The 22,616-nt window shown below is 38.2% G+C and overlaps 1 protein-coding gene across 2 annotated transcripts in view; it reads right to left on the bottom strand.

Moving 5' to 3' along the window:
- Positions 1 to 22,616, bottom strand: part of tmem108 (transmembrane protein 108) — a 333,338-nt gene that overhangs the window by 11,423 nt on the left and 299,299 nt on the right. The window lies entirely within an intron of this gene.

Raw genomic sequence — 22,616 nt, 5'->3', positions numbered from 1 at the left:
AAGATCAGTAACACGAATGCCACGCTCATACTTTTCAATAATTTCTTTCTTTACTTCGATTTCAATTTTCTGCAAAACTTTCTTCTCACCACTCTTCACTTGCTTAGAAAATGATTGTTATATTCATGATTATGTTAGTTTGTCCAAATACTTTTGAACCCCTGAAAATGGGGGGACCATGTATAAAAATGTCTTTCTTGTTTAATTGGCTCATACAATTTTTTGTTAAATGCCTTAAATTAAAACTGCAAGTCTACACTTCAGTCACATCTTGATTGCTTCATTTCATATCCATTGTGGTGGCGCACAGAGCCAAAATTATGAAAATTGTATCACTGCCCACAAACTTACGGATGTAACTGTATAAAGTTATGTTACCTTACTTTGCCGTTTAATTAATCATGCTGTTATTTCTCATTTCTACTTTTTATGTCAATACATAAATTACAAAATTAATTAACTGCATTTTTATAAATGCATCAAGCCATTTGTGTGCTATAAAGACTAAAATAGATTAGGGTTAGGGTTAAAAATTAGTTTACTTGTTTTGTACTGTTCTGGTTATTTAAGCATACAGGCAGCTATAACATTAAGGTAGCTGAACTTAGGATCATTTGCCCCTGTGTTTACTTCTGACTTTATTAATCTTCACTATTTTGATAGGATTAATGGGGTCCACAGGGAAAAAAACATGAATTTAAAAGACGTAAATGACAAAGGAGAATTAAAAGCATTTTAAACTATAGCTACAGATACAAATCCTTTGACATTTGAAACAGATGGTAAATCTCATACTGCTATGCGTTTTTAACAAAGAAATTAAGTAAAAGCAAGAATAGCTCTCTGCTTGTGAAACGGACCAGAGCAAAATCCTGTAGCCACAAGGGGGTCCTCCAGGACTGAACCGGAGGAGCATTGGAAAAAAGGAATTTGAATAAAGTGTGTATTTACAACAAATAAACCCCAAAAGCCTGAAAAGAACTTATCATTCATGAATAGGAATAGGACTGAGGGGTAAAGGACAACACAAAGACTGCACTGGCATTTACACCCATCAGTCTCTCAGCTTAAATAAAGGAAATTTTGCAGGAAAAATAAAGTGTAATACTGCAATAAAAATTAAATAAAATAAAAACACACAGTTTGACAGCAGATGGCAGTACGAGTGAGGTAAAAGAAAGCGAAAGTTGAGACTATATATGAATGTGTTTGCTAAGTGAACAGACAACTTAACAGTCAGTATTGCATGTTACTCTTATTAAAATTATGATTGACTTTAAAGAATTCATCAATGAAAATGTACCTCAATTGTAAAAGGGTTGAGATAATACATCTCAATCTAGTTAATCAATTATTTTTTTATATTTTGTTGAGCTTTCTTTCAGTGATACATGGTTACAAAAATGCAAATCAAACATGTACAGTGTATTTCAAATCAAATACAATAAATAAAGGAGAAAGGGTGAAAAACAGAAGTGAACTAGGAGATTGGGGCAAAAGTGTGCAGCAATTTGAAAAGTCAGTCTACATCTAACAGGTACTTTGACCAAGCTGGAAGTCTCACAGCAAGTCTCCAAGCTGTTATTTCCCAGATTCTATTTTTTGGTATCAAAACAAGCAATTACACAATGAGGTTTGAAATATAGCAAGTATTTTTGTATGCTACATGGGAATAACTCATTGGTTTTAATCTTTATTTTAAAGATATTCTTCATCATCATTACTTTATTCTGTTTTTTCATGTTTTTGGTTATTTAGATTGTCATCTGCTATCAAGGACAACAGTGGATGTGATGCTGAAGCCTTTCGTCATTCTGTGTTATTTTCTGTGGAGTCATCTGCTCTTCATTTTTTTCATTACTAGGAAACAAGGGAGCAAACTCCACAGAAAAATGTGAATAAGTAAATAACAAAAGTGAGTTCAGCATGTAAAGCTACGGCAAAAATACTAACATGCTGATAAGATCTGTAATTGAAAAAGTAAGTTCAGAAAATGGATGGATTAACGAATGGCTCCCTATCATTCTTTTTGCCCTGACCCTAGTTGTGGTGTTTGAGGAAGCATACATTTCCTTACTGTTTAAAAGGTATATAGACATGTAGAAGTATAGTTAAATATGGTAAAAGGGTTGATAGATGTTATTATTTTTTATCGTATTATTTAAAAGGCTGGTGTAACATGAAAGATTCTAGAAGACTGCCTCCTGGAGCCAAATGTTCCTCCAGAACACTGGGTTTCATCATCCCTTAGGCCAGTGTTTCCCAACCTCGGTCCTGTGGTCCCCTTGTGGCTGCAGGTTTTTGTCCAACCAGCTTCTGTTTTTAATTGGACTCCTGAGCTAATTAAGTGAACTGTTAGTTCCCAAGTTCTGTGTTTTGGGAACAATATAGAAATTAGAAAACTAAGTTTGGTAATAAAAAATATGTATATATTAAAATGTACCAAGCAGTTATATGGAAATAATGTATTTTTTTCTTTGTAACAATATTTTCATCTTGATTATTATTCTGCTTTTCTAGGTGTTCTAATTGTTTAATTAATCCATTATTTTCTAATTAGTGGGTCTGCTGCTAAAGTAGTTGCAGCCTTTGATTATTCAGTGTTGCTGGCCTGCGTGTCTGCTCTGCTCATTTTTAATTGTCATTAAAAAGATACAATGAAGGGAAAAAACTGCACAGAGAAAGGGCAAAATATAATGAAATCAGCACTGTGCAACTTTATGAACTTGAACTTATGAGTGCCTCCACCACGCTGTACCACTCATTTAATTTCCTTTTGTTGCTTATAAGACTAATAAGACCCCCAAATAGTAAGTTTTTCCTTACCTCCACTTCATGGAGCAGGAAGTCCACTTTGCATTCTGTGAAATTCTTACTTTTTACACATGCTTTTGCCATGGTCTTTAAACAAAAAAAACTGATTGGAAGGGGCTATTTATATTAATTTGCATATTTAAATAGGTGAAATTCTGGGAGGAGTCAGGGTGGGGCTGTAGGCTTGTGCATGTGCGTGAAAATTCATGTTGATTGGGATTTATACAGGGAAAGTGCATAGAACCTTGCCCTAGGCACAGTTTTATGCATCTGAATTTTTTTTGTGCATATGCAAATTTCTAGTTTTGTACGTACACCATTTTTAGTGTAAATTCTAGGGGCCTAACGCAAAGTGTTATACATGAGGCCCCTGGTGTGGTGGAAGAGGTAGGAAGGAGAAAAGCGTACTATGTGGCTAGAGCTGTCAGTATCTACTAGTACATTGGAACTGTATTTGAAAATATTGTGTTTAATATATAGTCTTGTGTGGACTGAAACCCTGTGAGTATAGGAGTAAGACTATCACTGTACTGTACATATTTCACAATAATGACCTTATAAACATATAAACCTTCCATTTGTGTGCGACTTCAAGCCTCTCTAAAAGAACCAATATAACACTGCCATTTCTCAGGAGAGGTAAGAATAAAAAGTTTTCAGGTTTTTACACATTCTAATGTCTAATGTCTTTCATTTTATTATTAAACTTGCTTAATCCAGTTCAGCTTTGTAAGGGGATGGACTTTTCTCAGTAGCACAATAAAGGAACTAACCTTGAATTAAAGGGCCAGTCCATTGCAGAGTGCACTTGCAGTCAGTCAGGTTTAAGGTCACCAGTTCACCTTACGTCCACATCTTTGGGATGTATGAAGATAACCAGAGACCCTGACAAGCTCTCACACCCCAGTCAGCAGCCAGAAGCAGATCTGGACCTAGCACTTTAAAGCTGAAAGGCATCAGCACCAACCACTGTGCCACCATGCACCTTGTATTTAATGATACAGTGATAAGGGTCACCAATGTCATTGTATAGAAAATATGTAAATGAGTTTACAATAATACCTCAAAGTTCAGTAAATCAGACAGTATTGGAACACCACAGTACTCCTGGAATTTTATTACAGTATACAAAATGAGCAAAACCAGCACATGTTTAAAAATCATATCCCACAGTCTCTGTCATTTATTACAAGCTCAAAATAAAGATACTGTATCTTAATTCTCTGATTGATGTTCTGTTTGACAGAGGATGACATTGCCAGAAAGCCTTTTTAGGTATTGAAAAAATAACACTTCCTGGCAGCTTTTTTAAAAACATTGCAAACAGGCTGCAGTGTGTCTGAATTTTGCTGTCAAAGGTAGAAACTGTACCACAAGAACGAAGAACAGAAAGACGTCCCCTCAAGAATTGGCCAGCAGAACATAGCAGTAATCAGTGCAAGGCAAGGACCAGCTCTGAATAACGTACTAGTCCATTTTAATTTGGCTTACAAATTCTAAATTAAGAATATGAGTCATCTAGTTCCAACCAACTGTTAAGTACTGTATGAGTATGTGCCTCAGGACCAGGACAGCTTGCAATCATTGAAAGAAACGCAATTCTGCTTTAACACCACAGGAAAACGTCAGGCCATCTTTATCTTAGTCAGTTAAAGCTGAACTAAAATTAGGACATGCAAAATACATAGCAGAAAGTGCACAACATGGATGCTGGAACCCAAAAATGGATTCAGTGTTTTGGAATGGCAAAGTCAAATTCCAGACATAAAACACATTCATATATTGTGTGGCTGGATCAGAAAGAACACTGGCACATATTAGTGAGCTGCAGCTTTGTGCCATAAACAAATGATCCTCGATATCTCCACAAAGAGAGATCACTCAACAATTATTGGGCACATTTGTTTGCAGTTATTATACACAAAGTTGGTGCAATCATTTACTGAATCTAATGAGGCAAATTTTTCTTCGCACTCTTTCATTACAACATTCACTTAGCCTCGTCATTAATCATTTTCTTGAGTATTATGCTTGCAGTCTGAGAACCTGAGCAGCATCTCTGAAACTGCATGACTGATTGTTAGGCAATATGAAGCAATGTATTTTCTATGAGCATTTAACATTTTTCATGCTCCCATTGTCATAGCACCAAAACAATATCCCAACATTATTAGCAGGTTGTCTCCTGAAAAATGCTGGAGATTAAATGATTGAAATCTGCATTTTCTAATAAATTTCATACTGTACTGTGTACTTTAATATCATTAGTTTCAAGTATGCTGTGAAAAACACAAGAGCTATTAGAAGAGAACATTCTACTAAGTCATTAATTCACATTTAAAATATGGGCATTATATTACTAAGGATGTGGTAAATACTGATTTCACCTCAAATACCTCATGGTGTCCTTTTCCAATGCTACTGGGAGAGGGTCTGCTCTCCCTTAATTGTTGAATGCAGCAGGTTAATAAAAAGAATATGTGATATTTCATGTTAAATATTCTAGCCAAACAAAATGATGACATGACCCACATTGCAGCAGCTGTATCTCTTTGTCGAAACATATGTTTTCTTTTCATTTCTACTGCCAAAATATCACTAGCAAATTACATCCCTTTATACTTAAAAAAAGAAAATCAAATGTTTATGTGTATCTGGATTTTACATCAAACCGGTAAAATGTGCTTTGTTTATGTGAATCGTAAACTCTGTGTTTAAATTAAAACCAAGCACTCTTTTAGATACCAGCCAGTCAACCTACAGAATATTCAGACAAACACACAAAGACTTCACATTATGTGGGAGATTCGTTGGCTGAGGAATGAAACTTGCAAAAGACTAAAATTCCTGCACACCAGATATAAGATTAAAAAATCAGCTACATTGGTATTACAATTTTTTCCTGAGATGATATGATAATAAAAAAAAATACCTGGAGGCAATTAATTCAAAACACAACAACAAAACTGCCAAGCTAACTGTTTAGAGCGCCATCTGAACATAAGATGTGTTATCATAAACAGCAAGGTCTATTTTATCCCACTTTTCTACAGCCTGAATAAATAACATTTACAAACTACACTCTTAATCTTGATCGGGATTGAGTAAGTTTAATAATAGATGAATGGATATGAAAAGTATAATTAGATCAGATCTGATATGAGACTATGAATATGTAGTCTTTTCAGGAATTTACTAAAGTTTCTGACTAATAAAGTAGTCTTTTGTAGACTTTAATATTGTCATTGACACGGCAAATTACACCCTCACCTGATATTGTCCTTTAAGCTTTACGTAGAACAATCAACAACATATAAAATAAGAAATCAGACAAGATTGAAAAAGGGCAATGGGTTTAATTTGGATTTTTTGACACTGATTAAAGACTCTTTAACACTAGAATTACCAAAGCCTATGAAAAAACTCGTAATCCCGGCCCACCTTGAATCCCTTTGCACTTCTCCGTCAGTGTCTTTTGTGTTGTAAATGTGTTGATCAGCAAAAAGCAGCAATCAGCCTGCTATCCCATCCCCAGAAACTTCTTTCAGCTCAACTCTGTTTACCTGCATGTGAATTGCCTGCATTTGTATAGGGTAAATAATATATCGTTATTTGGAATAAATGCATTTCATGCGTGTTCCGTGTCTACAACAATCTATGTAAAGACATCGTTAAAACAGAAACATTTTTTCTTGTTTTAGTAATAATTGACAAAATGTAGACATGAAGTGCATAATGTGTGAAGCCTGAAGTCCAAATATCAAATAAACACTTTCACAAAAGTCATTATTTAGTGGATGCACATTTGACAGCAATTCCAGCCTTGGTTCTGTGTGCACAGGTCTCCGTCAGCTTTGTTCATCTGGACGCTGCCATTTTTCTCCATTCTTCTTTGTAAAACTGCTCAAGCTATGTCAGGTCATACAGAGACTGTGAGTGCATGTCCTATTTCAAGTGTAGTAACAAATTCTCAGTTTAATCGAGATCTGGACTCTGCCTCAGCCACTCCAGAACATTAACATTGTTGTTTTTAGGCCATTCCTTTGTAGCTTTGGCTTTATGCTTGCAGTTGTCCCTTTCCTGGAAAATAAATCTGCCAAGGCACACATTTCTTGCATGGAAATACCTCATATGATTCACTCGTATTATTCTTATAGGCCGAAAAATCAGAACAAAAATCGAAAGAAACAGAAATCTAGTAACCAAAGAATAGTACTATATAGCACACACCACGAAAAAAAGCCTTTGCTTTTCCATAAATGAAGATGATCTAGAAATCAAATGGCTTGATGTTTCTATACTTGCATCCATGATGTTACATGCCATGCATCTAGTGTTGCTTACCATAACAATTCATAAACCACATGGCTGCACCCAATATGAAAATAGAACAGCATTAGGGAAATGCAATAACACACATACATTCTAGGGAGAAATATGGAATAAATTGTGAAACAACAAAAGCAGATGAAGTAATATTTAAAACCCCAGAGTTAAAAAGCCCAAAAAATAGACAACAGAGCAGCAGACTAGCAGAGAAAAAAATGAAAAAGAAAGCAAATCGTATCATTGAGAAAAACCTTGTCTGGAAGTCCCTTATATACATTCATCAGATGCAGACAGTGTTTTGAGTCTTACAAACACTGCATTTTCTCTGGGCTTCAGTATTTTTAATCACAGTTTGAACACCACATCTTGAATATCTAGTTTGTTGGGTTACTACTTACTCACTAAAACTGCTGATACGAAACTATGATTTTATGTCTGTCAAAGTGTGTTACCTTAAGCATTTTCAACCCCTATTTGAGGTACCCCAGTATTTATGGTTACTATTCAGTGTACCCATTTATGTATTAAACTGCACCACTAGAACAGCAGGTTCAGCTAATGTCTACCTCATTAACTGGAATTTGGTATGCTGATGGTGGAACTTAACAGATACATGGAGAGGATAGGGTGCCTCAAGGACAAGGAAGGATCCAATTTTGGATCCAAACCTGTATTGTTCTACCCAGCTCACAAAATATAAGTAAGATTTCGAAAATTCTTTTTACTTTTCTTTGTAATGTTGATTGTAACATTGATGATTTCATAAGGTAGTTGAAGATATTTCTATAGTACTATATATGTAAATATGAACAGTACTCTGGACATAACTTACAGAAAAGTGTGCTATACAAGAAAACAAAATTATGAACCGAGACCATCCAATTCTGAACATTCTGTACTCACAGTTAATTGTGTATATATATATATATATATATATATATATATATATATATAGTGGCACCCGGACGGGGCTCATGCCCGGCTGGGACGCCCAGGAAGACAGGAGGAGGGCTCATTCCTCCTCCAGACTGCGAGGGGGCATCCACCCTGGTTGTATTGGGGGCCACGGGTACAGGGCTTTGAAGCCCAATCCTGTAGGGGCCCGTGGTCACCGCCAGGGGGCGTCCCCCTGCCTGAATGACCCTGGACCCCAGTACTTCCACCACACCAGGAAGTGCTGGGGGGAAGAAGAGAGGGAACACCTGGAGTGCTTCTGGGAAGACAGCCGGCATTTCCGCCACACTGGGGCGTGTCCGCGGGATTGCCGGTGTACACCTGGAACACATCCGGGTACAGATAAAAGGGGCCGCCTCCCTTCATTTGAGGCTGGAGTCGGGTGGAAGCAGGACAAGGTGTTAGAAAGAGAGAAGGAGGCGGTCCGAAGAGGCAGAGTGGTTGGCCTGGATTTTGGGGAAGATTGGGGTTTGTGGCACAGTAATTGTAAATAGTATTGTAAATAAACGTGTGTTGGGTGACATGAGTGTGTCTGCCTGTCTGTGTCTGAGCCAGTGGCCACAATATATATATTTATATATATATATATGCAGTACATTTTGGTTACATATTGTGCACTGCAATATTTAGTAATCCCACTGAAAAAGCCTTAAGAATTTCTCAGAAGTAACAAATTAGGCACAGCAGCTGTTTTTCAGTTTTGTGTTTGATGTGTGATTTGGGCCTCTATAGACTACTGATGCTGTTTTTTAGATCAAAGAGACATTGCGGTTTTACTAATCTCTTTATAATATGCAGTTATCATGGTTGTTTCATCTGTTATGGACCAAGTCGTAAATTAGTATTAAAGCCAGTTTTCCTTAAGGATTCATTGTGTGTTTGTGTAGTTGCCCAGAATTCATGTCAGTATATACCTGAGTTCTTGTGATTTTGTCTTGAGGTGTTCTGATATTGAGAAGTTAACAATGGACAGAACTAAGCAGCTGTGTTGTCTTCTTTCTTTAATCTTTTTCATAGTTTAACAAAAAAGGTTTGATACTAGATACATTAATGTCCCTGGAGTTAGAACATTTAGTAAAACAGATTTATACTTGCTATTTAATTTGTGCACCTCTTAGCCACAAATGGAAGTGAAGGAAGAATATGCATTATATATTAAAGTTACAGATATACCGTAAGTACAGAACCCTTTTCTATTAGATGATAAAGCAATCTCACAACATTCAATCAAAAAATGACCACAGCTTTCTGCTATGGGAACACTTATTTAGGACAACAGGTGTGGATGCTTATTTCTTCTCAGCGTGAAATGCCCTGTGGATTTAAATGTGGATGTCTATTCCTTTATAGTCTTTCACTTACTTTTGGAGAAAAATCTATAGATATAGGTATAACAGATTTAGAATGTAATTTTCAATATAAAATTCTGAGATACAAGGATAGGCAATATATCACAGCCAAGACAAGCAACAAATTCAATTGGGAACATAAATTGGTAAGGCAGTTGAATCTTTATTGAGTTATCTGTTGTAGTCGTGAAAACACTTGAACAGCTACAATAAAAACAAGAATGATCTGATGAGTCTGTCTGAAAAGAAAATTGAGCTTGAGAAACTAAAGTTTCAGATACTGTAAATGCTGTTGCCTCCTAATTTTTTCATGACACTGCTGTGTAGTTACTTTTGCATTACATTGTCTTGCAACAAATAATGTGAATGCAACATCAGTAAAATTCAGAGGTGGAATGAGACTGATAGAGTTACACAGTTCTAGTGAAAAACCCAAACTGAATCAGTTTACTCACTGACCCATTTTCAGAACCTGGTTTACTTCTTTTACAAGTCTGAAGATGGCTCAATGAGCAAGAGAGGAACCATCCATGAAAGTGACTACAATTAATGGGAACACTTACGCACACATCCCCACTCACTCACCTAGACTTATTTCAGGAAGGTGATTTAACTTAACTTGCATCTTGTGGATGTGTAATTAAACCAGAGTTGCTGGAGGACATGGCGAGAACATCACTCCATACAGCCCAGTTATCAATCAAGCCCATGTCACTGGAGCTGTGAGCTCTGCTTATTCTTGTACAGTACTGTCCACTGAGAACAAAGTCAGAGTACCACTAACTGTGCCTTTATGAACTCACTTGCAGTAGATGTTATATGTGTCATCTCTTCCAGATCTCAATGAGAATGTGGGAAAATTATGTAAATTTACGTAAGTTTTTGATATATAGAAAAAGCAGCCAGTTAAAACGGAGGACTAAAATCAGGAGCAGGTATATGGTGCCAAGGGACAATTAGTCCAAACAGGCAGAAAGGGTTTTAAGTGATAAATTGAAGGTACATCCCTTCTTCTTCTTCTTTTAGCTTCTCCCATTAGAGGTTGCCACAGCAGTTCATTTTCTTTCATATCTTCATGTCTTCTACATCTGGTTCTGTTACACCCATCACCTACATGTCCCCTCTCACCATTCCATAAACTTTCTGTTAGGCCTTCCTCTTTTCCTCTTGATTGGCAGCTCTATCGTTAACATCCCTTTCCCGATATACCCAGCTATTCTCCTCTGCACACGTCCAAACCAACGCAATCTCATCCCTACCGTTGTTTTATTTTTGTGTTGCTTCTGTTATACTAATTTGTGGGAAAATGACTAGAGACTGTTTTTCATATTGGAGTTTAAAGCAATATGCTCTGGATTTTGGGCTGTGACCCTTTAGTTGTTTTGAGGGGGTCACATCACATCCATTATTCAACAATTCAGCATCCATCAATCTCAATAGCACTCGACACCAGGCAGGAACCAGCTTGGGATGGGCTGCCTTTCCATTTTAGGAGACAGTCATACAGACACACCCCCTCACACTGGGCCAATCTGAAAGTGCGTTTATTAAAACCAAAGTGCTGTGCAGGTTAAAATCTTCAAAAAAAATAATCCATAGAAACAGTGCTTATTGAGGAAGTTAAAATCCAATAAATAATGACAATAAATAAGAAGTTAAAATCAAGGATAAAATCTGAGTGAAAGCAACCACCTCACCCCTTCATTTTGTCTTGCTTACTCATCACTCAGGTTTACTGAGTAGGGCAGAGACACTGATGACTGCAGTCCATCAGCTATTCCCATCCTAGACACCTTTCGTCAGCGTCCGCTGGAATACTCAGTCGCTCTCAGCTGTCCAGCAGGAACAATCCGGTATGTCCCTCTTCTCACACATCCTTCATGGGCTTCCCCAAACACATTGCCACCTCCTATCAGCACTGGCTCCATCCTGATTCTGTCCTCTCTTGCCACTGATATTCCTTCCTTAATTTCTTTCTCTTTTTCCTTTCTGTCATATTAGAGCCCTTTTGCCCTTGTGGGTGAAGGTGGTTTCACTAATGGTCCAAGCAGCATCAATGAGAGGTAATTGTGCCGATTGTGCTAGCATGTGAATAAGCAACCAGGCCAATTCCCCCATTAAATATTTTGCAGCCACAAAGTTTTCTGCTCACTCATACCTACACCCACAAAGTCTGAGCACCACTGTTTTTAAAAACTGCACTGCCAAGGACTCCGGACAAACTTCACCACAGTGTTTTTTTGTTAACTTTGTTTTATGTACATACTAGCAAAATACCCGCGCTTCGCAGCGGAGAAGTAGTGTGTTAAAGAGGTTATGTAAACATATATATACATATACATATATATACATATCTACATATACACATATCTACATATACATATATATACATATATACGTATATATATATATACATATACACATCTACATATATATATATATATATATACATACACATATCAACATATATATACACATACATATACACACATACATAAACACACACATATACATATATACATATACACATACATACATAGTGCGTTGTAACATGGGCTGTGATTGTTACATGGGAGGGAGACGACAAATCACAGCTTCCCGCTTTCTAATCGGGTCTGTGATTGGTGCTTTGACGGATGCACAGATCCCACAGTATCTCCCCTTAGGAGAGGCGTTAGGCAAGTGTAATTGAATAGCAGTGCTGCAAGTTTAGCGTTACACCTGTTTTTAAGGCTTATTTACTGAAAGGGGCTTTCATGAAAAAAGTTAGGGCTTTGCTACAGGATACACCCTCCACAAGTTAAGGAAGTAAAAATAAAGGTATATATTTCTGTTTTATTTAAACCTTTTAAGTTTGTATGCGGGCGGTATGGTGGCACAGTGAAAGGTGCCAGTTAGGAGACCCGGGTTCGCTTCTCTGCGTGGAGTTTGAATGTTCTCCCCGTGTCTGTCTGGGTTTCCTCCGGGTACTCCGGTTTCCTCCCACAGTCCAAAGACATGCAGGTTAGGTGCATTGGCGATTCTAAATTGTCCGTTGTGTGTGGGTGTGTGTGAGTGTGTGCGCCCTGCGGTGGGCTGGCACCTTGCCCGGGGTTTGTTTCCTGCCTTGTGCCCTGTGTTCGCAGGGGTTGGCTCCTGTATTTAGGATATAGCGGGTTGGATAATGGATGGATGGACATTTGTATGCATAGCCCCATTTGCCCGTTTTCGTTTTTTTTCTTTCTTCAGTAATATTTTAGCAAACCTGGAGCTTGTCAGTTCAAATCCTGGTACTGACACCACTGTGTGACCCTGAGGAAGTCACTTCACCTGCCTGTGCTGCAAAAAACAAAAGTAATGTAACAAATTGTACCTCAGATGTTGCAAGTTGCTGGAATAAAGGCATAAGTCAAATAGATAAATATGTATTATACACATAGGAACTATTCATTAATTTTCAGTTAAGTCATCTTCAGCAAACCTTTATAAATGAGGGTTTCTCCTTTTTAGATAGTGCAAACTGTTTCTTCTTCATTGAGGTTTTCTCTTGGAGAGCTTTTTTCATTTCATTGAAAATTAAAGCAGCACCTGCCAAAATATGTAGCTTTCTTATTAATTTTTCAACATTGTGTAAAATAACTTTATAAAGTAACATAAAAGGTTTAAATACTGGTTATCCTTTTACACTAAAATATTACTAAAGAGATACAAAAAAAGTAAAATGCATATGTTGTTTTTCTTTAAGGAGATTAAATATTACTGAAGAAAGAAAAAAAAAAAAACTAAAACAGCCAAATGGGGCTATGCATACAAACTTAAAAGGTTTAAATAAAACAGAAATATATACGTTTATTTTTACTTCCTTAACTTGTGGAGGGTGTATCCTGTAGCAAAGCCCTAACTTTTTTCGTGAAAGCCTGTTTCAGTCAATAAGTCTTAAAAACAGGTGTAAAGATATTGACAATAAGCTACACAAACGCACCAAGACATGCAATCGTTTAAATCAAGGCGCGAGTCGAAAAACACCATCCCATACTATTAGTTAACGATTAACACATTTCTATATGTATTGTAAGCATACAATACAACTGATAATATGTTGCGCTTATTTATCTGGTGTACCGACATTTTTGCATGTTTAACGGCTGAAATCCAACGTGGTTTGTGCCCTTCAGAATGAAAACAGTTTGCATTTACCTTTTTAATAAAAGGCGAGCTTTTAAGCCTGAGAAATCACCCCATAAATGCAAACGTTTAATTGCACATGTGTTAATATGTATGCTTACACAGTATTAAAAGACACTCAACAATTAACGTCATTTACCTTCGTTCCCGCGTTTGATAAAAGGCGAGCTTTTAAACCTGAGAAATCACCCCGTAAATGCACACGTTTAATTGCACATGTGTTAATATGTATGCTTACACAGTATTAAAAGACACTCAACAATTAACGTCATTTACCTTCGTTCCCGCGTTTGAGTCGTGCTGTAAATCTCTTCCTTGTTTTCAGTTCATGTGATTACGTAGGAGGCGTGATGACGCGATACGTGACTCCGCCTCGTCCATTACAGTATATGGACAAAAATGAGGTTCCAGTTAGGACCATTACGCGTAGAATTTCGAAATGAAACCTGCCTAACTTTTGTAAGTAAGCTGTAAGGAATGAGCCTACCAAATTTCAGCCTTCCACCTACACGGAAAGTTGGAGAATTAGTGATGAGTGAGTCAGTCAGTCAGTCAGTGAGTGAGTCAGTGAGGGCTTTGCCTTTTATTAGTATAGATTATTTAATTGTTATGCACTGTGCATGTGAGCCTCATGACCACATTCCCTGTGTTTTGTGGGTAGAACCCCAAGAGTCAGGGCCACCATGATGTAACAGCTGAGGGAGCACCTTCCAACTTTATATTCTGGTGGAGGAGATGAATCTCTCAGAACTTCATTGAGTGTTGAAGACTTCAGATCAAGTCACATGTAGGTTTCGTTTTGATTTTTGGGTATTGAGGTTTATTTTGGTTAATCAAACTTTGTGTTTGGATATTGTAGTTGGATTTGTTTTGCCTTGTACTGCCTTTGTAGGTATACCCTTTATGCCTGTTTTGCCTTTTCCTGCTTTACTTGTTTATTCATTCTTGTTTTTGATTATTTAATGAATTTAGATATCATTGTCCTGCTGTTGTCTATTCAAGCCACAGGTTTATGGCTATCCTCTTCATTGAATGTCATTTTTGTGTATTAGGGACATTTAAAATATTTTTGCCCTTTTAAATCCAGTGCCTCATTTTGGGCCTATGCAGGTCTGGCTGCCAAGGGCGAGGCCTATTTTAAGGCAGATTTGTGTGGTCCTAGTTTGGTCTTTGCGTATAGTTTGTGGCCTGCACCTCGCACCCCCCCCCACCCCCACCCCCTTGACCATTTTGTGCTGCAGCTTCACAACTATCATGCTGCTGCCATCACCTTATTTACATTAAATTCTTGACATTCTTAAACTTGATTAATCCTAGCCAGAATCACAAGGACCACTGAATTTTATGTCCAGTAAATGACATAGTATAGACACATATCCTAGAGAAAGTCTACAATATATATCTTTCTTTCCTTGTGGGAAGTATGATGTTATATTAAAGCAATCATAAAAACGCTTCTGATTATGATAGATATTTTTTACAGTTTTTAATTCTTGCAAAAAGGGAACTCAACGATTATACTTTTACTTTAATATTTATTCATGGAATTCAGGGATTATTGTACTAAATTGTTTGCACTGAAGAAGTTCAAGCAAGAAAAAGATTCCATTTTACTGTGAATACTGTAGCCATATGATCACTTTGTCCAGCTGCCAGTTTGTACTAGATCTGGGTTAGCTTTAATTTGGAATTTGAATTGTGAAAGACATTCTGCCAATGCCACTTAGCGGATTTACCACACAAGTTCCTATTTTTAGAGATGTCTGTCATTGTATAACAATAGCATTTGGTTGTGTTTTAGCATAGTAATTGAACCAGACAAAAAAAGCCTGCCAATATATGCGGCCAGCCAAAAAGAAGATGATGGGAAAAATAATCAAATCATATTAAAGGCACTGCAGTGTTTGAGAACTCACATTCTATGAGACATATGCCATCCCATAAATTTAACTTGATAGTCAGTCGACAGTCACTATTTAAATTCACTTGTTCTGATGGTCTCTGCTTACTGAGTCTCACTCAATAACAGTTAAATTGGATTTAACATGGTGTCCCATCTGTATATGTTTCATCTGCTCATAACTCCTCAATTTAATTTTCATTTCAAAACAATATAGATAAAAAATAATTAGTGTTATGATGTGGCTGTAAGAGAAGACAAAAGTTTTGAGCCTCAGGTTTATTTCAAAGCAACCATAATGACATTCTTTATTAAAATTGTTACCCTCTTCTTCTTCTTCTTTTGGCTGCTCCCGTTAGGGGCTGCCACAGCGGATCATCTTCTTCCATATCTTTCTGTCCTCTGCATCTTGTTCTGTTACACCCATCACCTGCATGTCCTCTCTCACCACATCCATAAACCTTCTCTTAGGCCTTCCTCTTTTTCTCTTGCCTGGCAGCTCTATCCTTAGCATCCTTCTCCCAATATACCCAGCATCTCTCCTCTCCACATGTCCAAACCAACGCAATCTCGCCTCTCTGACTTTGTCTCCCAATTGTCCAACTTGAGCTGACCCTCTAATGTACTCATTTCTAATCCTATCCATCCTCATCACACCCAGTGCAAATCTTAGCATCTTTAACTCTGCTACCTCCAGCTCTGTCTCTTGCTTTCTGGTCAGTGCCACCGTCTCCAACCCAAGTAACTTAGCTGGTCTCACTACCGTCCTGTAGACCTTCCCTTTCACTCTTGCTGATACCCGTCTGTCTCAAATTACTCCTGACACTCTTCTCCACCCATTCCACCCTGCCTGCACTCTTTTTTTACCTCTTCCACAATCCCCATTACTCTGTACTGTTGATGCCATGTATTTAAACTCATCCGCCAACTCTACTACCTGCATCCTCACCATTCCACTGACCTCCCTCTCATGTACACACATGTATTCTGTCTTGTTCTTACCGACCTTCATTCCTCTCCTCTCTAGAGCATATCTCCATCTTTCCAGGGTCTCCTCAACCTGCTCCCTACTATCGCTACAGATCACAATGTCATCAGCAAACATCATAGTCCATGGGGACTCCTGTCTAATCTCGTCTGTCAACCTGTCCATCACCATTGCAAATAAGAAAGGGCTCAGAGCCGATCCCTGATGTAATCCCACCTCCAACTTGAATGCATCCGTCACTCCTACTGCAGACCTCACCACTGTCACACTTCCCTTGTACATATTGTGTACAACTCTTACGTACTTCTCTGCCACTCCCAACTTCCTCATACAATACCACAGCTCCTCTCGAGGCACCCTGTCATCTGCTTTCTCCAGGTCCACAAAGACACAATGCAACTCCTTCTGGCCTTCTCTAAACTTCTCCATCAACATCCTCAGTGCAAACATTGCATCTGTGGTGCTCTTTCTTGGCATGAAATCATACTGCTGCTCACTAATCATCACCTCACTTCTTAACCTAGCTTCCACTACTCTTTCCCATAACTTCATGCTGTGGCTCATCAATTTTATTCCCCTGTAGTTACTGCAGTCATGCATATCCCCCTTATTCTTAAATATCGGCACCAGTGCACTTCTTCTCCACTCCTCAGGCATCCTCTCACTTTCCAAGATTCCATTAAACAATCTGGTTAAAAATTCCACTGCCATCTCTCCTAAACACCTTCATGCTTCAATAGGTATGTCATCTGGACCAACGGCCTTTCCATGTTTCATAGCTGTCCTTAATTCCTCCTTGCTAATCCATTGCACTTCCTGATTCACTATCTCCACATCATCCAACCTCTTCTCTCTCTCGTTCTCTTCATTCATCAGCCTCTCAAAGTACTCTTTCCATCTGCTCAACACACTCTCCTCGCTTGTGAGTATGTTTCCATCTTTATCCTTTATCACCCTAATCTGCTGCACATCTTTCCCAGCTCGGTCCCTCTGTCTTTCGGTTCAGGTCCTTTTCTCTCTCCTTAGTGTTCAACTTCTCATACAACTCATCATACGCCTTTTCTTTAGCCTTCGCCACCTCTCTCTTCACCTTGGGCCTTATCTCCTTGTACTCTTGTCTACTTTCTGCATCTCTCTGACTATCCCACTTCTTCTTTGCCATCCTCTCCCTCTGTATGCTCTCCTGTATTTCCCCATCCACCACCAGGTTTCCTTTTCCTCCTTCCTCTTTCCAGATGTCACACCAAGCACCCTTCTTGCTGTCACCCTTACTACATCTGCTGTAGTTATCCCAGCTGTCTGGTAACTCTTCAGTGCCACCCAGTGCCTGTTTCACCTTCTCCCTAAACTCAACCTTGCAGTCTTCCTTTTTCAACTTCCACCATTTGATCCTTGGCTCTGCCCTCACTCTCTTCCTCTTCTTGATCTCCAACGTCATCCTACAGACCACCATCCTATGCTGCTTAACTACACTTTCCCCTGCCACCACTTTGCAGTCTTTAATCTCCTTCAGATTGACTCTTCTGCATAGGATGTAATCTACCTGTGTGCATCTTCCTCCGCTCTTGTATGTAACCCTATGTTCCTCCCTCTTCTTAAAATACTATATTCACCACAGCCATGTCCATCCTTTTGGGAAAATCCACTATGCTCTGACCTTCTTCATTCCTCTCCTTGACACCATACCTACCCATCACCTCCTTGTCTCCACTGTTCCCTTCACCAACATACCCATTGAAATCCGCTCCAATCACCACTTTCTGTCCCTTGGGTACACTGTTCATCACTTCATCCGACTCACTCCAAAAACCTTCTTTCTCACCCATTGCACACCCAAAGTGCGGTGCATATGCACTAACAACATTCATCATCACACCTCCAATTTCCAGCTTCATAATCATTACTCTGCCTGACACTCTTTTCACCTCCAAAACACTCTTGACATACTGTTCCTTCAGAATAACCCCTACCCCATTTCTCTTCCCATCCACACCATGATAGAACAATTTGAATCCACCTCCAATCCACCTGGCCTTACTCCCCTTCTATTTAGTCTCTTGCAAGCACAATATATCAACATTCCTTCTCTCCATCATATCTGCTAACTCTCTCCCCTTACCAGTCATACTGCCAACATTCAAAGTTCCTACCCTCAGTTCCACTCTTTACTTTCCTGCTCTCCTCCTGCCTCTGGACACTTCTCCCCCCTTTTCTTCTCCTTCTTCTTCGGCCAACAAAAATGTTCAATATAAAATTGATGCCTAACAGTAAGCATACCTTATGTATTCCTCATATATTTTTTGTGATTCAAAGTTAGATTAAATTTTGAAATTAAACCATAAAGCGTTTAAAGGCCTTTATTCTATGTACTTAACAGAGTTCATTTGTACGCACATCCAAGAAGGTACATTCTGACAGCAAGATGCCGGCGTTCTGAAAGTTTTTTTGGGGGGGTCAAGCTAAAGGGACCCAAAACTGTGGAATGGTCTGCCCACTTCCGGTAAGTTTTCTCCATTGATCTCAGCACAACCGTGTTTTTTTTTTAATGACCAAGGAGTTCCCAAATGCTTATTTATTTTAGATCTTACCTTACAATGTCATATAGCCACATGTTAACACCTAGGTTAAGAGGAATTTATATTAACATTATTTTTTATATTTAATGATTGTGATGAACTTAATTTTATTGGTGGTTTGATTTAATATGTGTGTTTATGTACATAAATGTTGTTATATTTTGCACCTTTTCTTCTAATATTATAGCTGTAAATATGTGTAAGTGCCTTTACTCAATGAAGAGAGCTGTATAGGAATGAACTAAACTAAATTAAATTGAACTGAGCATAAGCAAAAAAGGTACAAATATATAGTATATGAAGCAAAAAGATGGTGCTTACTAGAATACAGCGCTATTAATAAAATATAATGAGAAGAAAGACGCATTTAGTAGCCATGGTTTGATGCTCATCTTCCGCATCTTTTGGTGTTGATGTTGTAAGTTCAAATAATGTTGTCAAAGAAGCCAAAATAGCTCAAGATCCGTACTTATACAAAATTTGTGTAAATTATATGGTACAAAAGAACTCCAATTTGTTATTTTCATAAGCTTACAGATGGAGGTATGCTGCACTATATATTCTAGAGTGGATCTTTTCCATCAAAAATGCTTACTTTTTCACTGTTATGAATGTGCTTTAAAACTCATAGAAATGAAATGTTTGCTTATCAAAAAAAGTCCTCCACAGCTTCATAATAATACAAATAAAATTTAGGGCCGCAGTATTCAAATGTAAGGATTTGTCTTTGATGTCCAACCCTGAACATCTCAGTGCATCAAATTCATTTTCTTCAAAAGCTGATTATTATTTGAAGCAAAATCTTCCTTTATATAACCAAAACACTTTCTTTTTAAAGTGTAAGCCCAGATCTATTCTAATAATGTCATTTATTTATTTTTAAAGTTCGGATGCATGCAAATGTTTAGATATGCCTGGTCAAACTGCATGTTTTAATAATTCTTTATACTCTGTGGCGTATAAAGTTAAACATCTTAATGTAAAATTACCATTTTCTGAGCTTATGAGAAAAACTGAAGTATATAATGCTTATTTTTCCTGAAATCACTTTACATTACTTATGTCATAGCATCAACTTAACAGCTGCCCTCTTGTGGTTGAAATACTTGTACCGTCACTTTACAAGGGTTTGTAGTGGTGGGGGAATTGACTTACAACATACAACTGTAAAGCTCCTCTTGTGTGTATGGACATGGCACTGTCTCAGGTGAAGCCTATTGTATATTTTTTCTGTACATACATGGCTATCAACACTATATTAAAAGTATTTATAATTAGTAAATGGAGCTGATTTGCACTTAAAATTCTTCCATAGTCTTTTACTTTTATCTTTCAGATGAAGGTATGATGTTCACACTTTATTTTTTCATTATTGTATCACAGCCAGGCATGAGTCAGTCCAGAAACAATTACCATACACTGTTATATTTGTCATTAGGAGAAAAAGACTTAAGTAGATATTAAGAAGTAACGGAGTAATACTGAAAACAAAGCACCTAAAAGAAAGGCGACCATGAATTAGATTACATGGGTCTAAGAATGTTATGTTTATGCAAAACAGTTATCCGACAGATGTTTTCATTGACAACAATAAAAATGAAAGCAAAGAATGTTTGTAGCTGCCAGATATTTTGTGTGTGTTTTGGAGCCCACAGTTTCTAGCTACAATACTGAAGGCAAGTGCTTTCTAAAAATGCAGAGTGAAATTGGCATTGTAATGAAGTTAAAAATGTGCATGTTTAATGGTACTCTGAAGTAGAAAACCATGTGTCCCCTAACAGGATTTGGAGAGCTCAGGGTCTACATTAAGTGCTAAGGATAGTCTTCCTACTCAAAATCCTCTGTCAGATGTTTTGAGTATTTTTCATTTTTGCTAGGTTGGTTGGTCGGTTGGGAGCACGTGCTGATATAGTGCGTTCAGGGCCGGATTAAGACGAAATTGGGCCTGATGCCTCGGCATCATTGGTGCATGTGCATTCGACACTCACTCGTCTGTTTTCATCTGGGCCTATTTCAGGAATGGGCCTAATGCTACAGCATCAATAGCACCTACCTTAATCCGGACCGGAGTGTGTTGCTGTACGCACCACATGTTGAACCACCTCAAGATCCCCCAATTTAGGACAATGCTTAAATTCTTTTTTTTTATGCTGAAAACAAAACTTGCCTAACTCTGAAAACTATTCACCCATATAATACTTGGCAAGAGTTCTATGTCTTAAATACATGGAGCCTGGTGTCTTGACTGATGATTTGCATTCAATACCTGTACCTGTGTGGATGGAAGGCAGGCAGGCAACATGGTGTAGTGGCAAAGGAACGGACTTGCAAACCACAAGGTTTCTGACTAAGTTCCTTTCTTTGACCCAATGTGTGATGCAAAGCAAGTAAGTCTACTGTGGCCCAAATGAAAAAAAATATATGTGAACAATTATACTACCTGTGAAGTCTTGTGATGATATTTGCTATGGAAATGTGCTACATTATCTCGCTCGTTATCCAACCTGCGACTGGCCTCCTCCAGTACCCAGCTGCTGAGCTTCTTCGACTGCATCTTCTCCAGTCTGTGCCTCTGCTGTCGCTGCTGTATTTCGACCCAGACGTCATACTTCTCCCTCGTCGGAGATACATCCACCGTGGGTCCCGCCGGAGATTCTGAACGGATTCCTCGAAAGGAATTAACTCTTTTTGGTCTGATTTTCGGCACCATAATAATAATAATAATAAATTTTATTTATATTGCACTTTATATTTTAGCAATCCCAAAGTCCAAATAACACTGATAGGAACGATGACCATAGTGTGTTGGCCAGCTTAGCTCGGTCGACTAACACCACTGTCAAATGCGACAGCAACATTGTCAGCTTTGGTCTACTGAACACCCACTCACTCACGAGCAAGGGACATCTCATTCAGGATCTTCTCACTGACCGTAAGTTTGACTCTCTCTGTTTAACTGAGACTTGGCAGCAACCTCAAGACTTTTCACAACTTAATGAATGCACCCCCCCCGGGTTTGTTTACACTTGTCAACCCTGTGCCTCTGGCCGTGGAGGAGGTGTCGCGATAATTTATCACGAGAAGTGGAAAGTCCTGCCGTTGCCTGCTCCTGCTGTTAGCTCTTTTGAATCAACTGTGTGTCAACTGTCTGGGCCAGTTCCTACCATCATTGCAACTGTCTAACTCCTAAGTCAAACAACAATTTTTTGAATGATCTTGCTAGCTTCCTTACCCATTTATCTATAATTACTCCAAATATAATTCTGCTGGGGGATTTTAATATACATCTGGACAATATCAATATCCCTCTCACTAGAGACTTTTTATCTTGCCTGGAGAGTTTTGGATATCAGCAGCACACTGATGTTCCTACCCATTGTAAAGGACATATCTTGGACCTGATCTGCTGCTCTGGTGTTGTTCCTTTTGATCTTACAGCAGATGAACTCACTATAACCGATCATTTTCTCCTTTCATTCAATGCCAAACTTACCTTTTCTGTTCCTAAGCTTCCACGTCTCATAGCCTTTCGTAACATTAAG

Source organism: Erpetoichthys calabaricus, chromosome 6 (genome assembly GCF_900747795.2).
Source record: "Erpetoichthys calabaricus chromosome 6, fErpCal1.3, whole genome shotgun sequence".
NCBI classification, from domain to species: domain Eukaryota; kingdom Metazoa; phylum Chordata; class Cladistia; order Polypteriformes; family Polypteridae; genus Erpetoichthys; species Erpetoichthys calabaricus.
This window is presented reverse-complemented; position numbering and strand designations above follow the sequence as displayed.